This window comes from Anopheles ziemanni (assembly GCF_943734765.1).
Source record: "Anopheles ziemanni chromosome X unlocalized genomic scaffold, idAnoZiCoDA_A2_x.2 X_unloc_15, whole genome shotgun sequence".
Classification (NCBI taxonomy): domain Eukaryota; kingdom Metazoa; phylum Arthropoda; class Insecta; order Diptera; family Culicidae; genus Anopheles; species Anopheles ziemanni.
In genome coordinates, this window is record NW_026689763.1 from 42,501 (window position 1) to 45,246 (window position 2,746).

At 47.7% G+C, this 2,746-nt stretch overlaps 1 non-coding gene across 1 annotated transcript in view; it reads right to left on the reverse strand.

Moving 5' to 3' along the window:
- Positions 1 to 36, reverse strand: part of LOC131291797 (5.8S ribosomal RNA) — a 155-nt gene extending 119 nt beyond the window's left edge. Inside the window, exon 1 of the ribosomal RNA XR_009189553.1 lies at positions 1 to 36. This exon is cut by the window's left edge and continues 119 nt beyond it. This is a non-coding gene — a ribosomal RNA (5.8S ribosomal RNA).
- Between the last annotated feature and the right edge of the window lie 2,710 nt (positions 37 to 2,746).

Sequence of the window (2,746 nt, forward strand, 5' to 3'; positions counted from 1 at the left end):
TCGATCCATGAGCCGAGTGATCCACTGCCGAGGGTGACTAACTTGCGTAAGCCGCCGCTGTGCGCGTATACCCGTTCCCCGTAGGGAGGAGCAAGCCGCCGCTTAGAGACGAAGCATAAAGTGTCCTCATTCCACATAGGGCAAGCTGGATGAATCCATTTTACCCAGGACGGCCGAAGCGGCGTGGACCAGGGGAGAACTGAACCTTATACTTCACACCACAGTAAGTCTACGTGTCCTCTTCCACATAGGGCAAGCTAGAACTAACTATCTTACCCAGGACTGCCGAAGCAGCGTGGACCAGGGGAGGAACACACTTTTCATGGAAACGTAAGGCATCCATGACTGCCATAACGTAAGCCGCCGCTGTGCGCGTATACCCGTTCCCCGTAGGGAGGAGCAAGCCGCCGCTTAGAGACGAAGCATAAAGTGTCCTCATTCCACATAGGGCAAGCTGGATGAATCCATTTTACCCAGGACGGCCGAAGCGGCGTGGACCAGGGGAGAACTGAACTTTATACTTCACACCACAGTAAGTCTACGTGTCCTCTTCCACATAGGGCAAGCTAGAACTAACTATCTTACCCAGGACTGCCGAAGCAGCGTGGACCAGGGGAGGAACACACTTTTCATAGAAACGTAAGGCATCCATGACTGCCATAGTGCGTAAGCCGCCGCTGTGCGCGTAAACCCGTTCCCCGTAGGGAGGAGTCAAGCCGCCGCTTAGAGACGAAGTATGAAGTGTCCTCTTCCACATAGGGCAAGCTAGAATGAACTATCTTACCCAGGACCGCCGAAGCAGCGTGGACCAGGGGAGAACTGAACTTTATACTTCACACCACAGTATTGAGTAATGTGCCCTCTTCCACATAGGGCAAGCTGGAATGTTCCATTTTACCCAGGACGGCCGAAGCGGCGTGGACCAGTGGAGGACTACACAATCATGAGGTTTGATATCGACTTGTGTGTTTCAATAGGATACCGATGGTATGGTTTGAACCGATTTGATTTAGCCATTCTGAAGTCATCACTTGGTTGAAGCGCTGAACTAGGGAGGCATCGTTTACATATATATTGGTTTTCGCATGCTCTACTAGGTTAATGTCATGAGGTTGGCTATCGAGCATGCCCAAGTGATGACTTGATTGTGTGCTTGCTTGAATTCTTCACATTTCATACCATCGGTTAGTTGTCGAATCATTCCTCGATCATAACCTTCGTTCTTGGTTCATGTATGCTCTCTTCCACATAGGGCAAGCTAGAATTAACTATCTTACCCAGGACCGCCGAAGCAGCGTGGACCAGGGGAGAACTATACTTTGTCTTGTATGCCCTCTTCCACATAGGGCAAGCTAGAACTAACTATCTTACCCAGGACCGCCGAAGCAGCGTGGACCAGTGGAGGACTATACTTTGTTCATAACACCACAGTATTGAGTAATGTGCCCTCTTCCACATAGGGCAAGCTAGAATGAACTATCTTACCCAGGACCGCCGGAGCAGTGTGGACCAGTGGAGGACTACACAATCATGAGATTTGATATCGACTTGTGTGTTTCAATAGGGTACCGATGGTATGTTTTGAACCGATTTGATTTAGCCATTCTGAAGTCATCACTTGGTTGAAGCGCTGAACTAGGGAGGGGCATCGTTTACATATATATTGGTTTTCGCATGCTCTACTAGGTTAATGTCATAGGGTTGGCTATCGAGCATGCCCAAGTGATGACTTGATTGTGTGCTTGCTTGAATTCTTCACATTTCATACCATCGGTTAGTTGTCGAATCATTCCTCGATCATAACCTTCGTTCTTGGTTCATGTATGCTCTCTTCCACATAGGGCAAGCTAGAATTAACTATCTTACCCAGGACCGCCGAAGCAGCGTGGACCAGGGGAGAACTATACTTTGTCTTGTATGCCCTCTTCCACATAGGGCAAGCTAGAATTAACTATCTTACCCAGGACTGCAAAGCAGCGTGGACCAGTGGAGGACTATACTTTGTTCATTACACCACAGTATTAAGTATGGTGTCCTCTTCCACATAGGGCAAGCTAGAATTAACTATCTTACCCAGGACCGCCGAAGCAGTGTGGACCAGGGGAGGACTATACTTTATACTTCACACACTAGCCAAATTGAAGTCATCACTTGGTTGAAGCACTGAACTAGGGCGAGTCTATCGTTTACTTTGCATTGGGATAATACGCTGCATGCTCTCTTAGGTTAATGTCATGTGGTTGGCTATCGAGCATGCCCAAGTGATGACTTTGTTTCACGCTTGCTTGATTTCTTCATGATTCCCTGTTATATAGTGTAATCATTCGAGAACAGGGAATCTTTGGTTTTGCTCAACAGGTATTGGATGTCAACTTGGTATCTAGATCGCATTAAGTCTCAACCCTTAGGTTCGGACTTGTATAGTGACATCTTGTTACGGTCTTGAGTCTCAACCCGCAGGTTCGGACTACTTAGTGTTTGATCGAATATAATATGGCAACTTGTGCCTAAGTCTCAACCCGCAGGTTCGGACTTCTGTTTATTTGGCCAATGTATGTATAAGGCAACTTGTGCCTAAGTCTCAACCCGCAGGTTCGGACTTGTGTATTTGTTCGAAGTCATGTATAAGGCAACGTGTGCCTAAGTCTCAACCCGCAGGTTCGGACTTGTTAGTGTTTCGTCAACTTTCATATGGCAACTTGTGCCTAAGTCTCAACCCGCAGGTTCGGACTTGTGTATTTGTTCG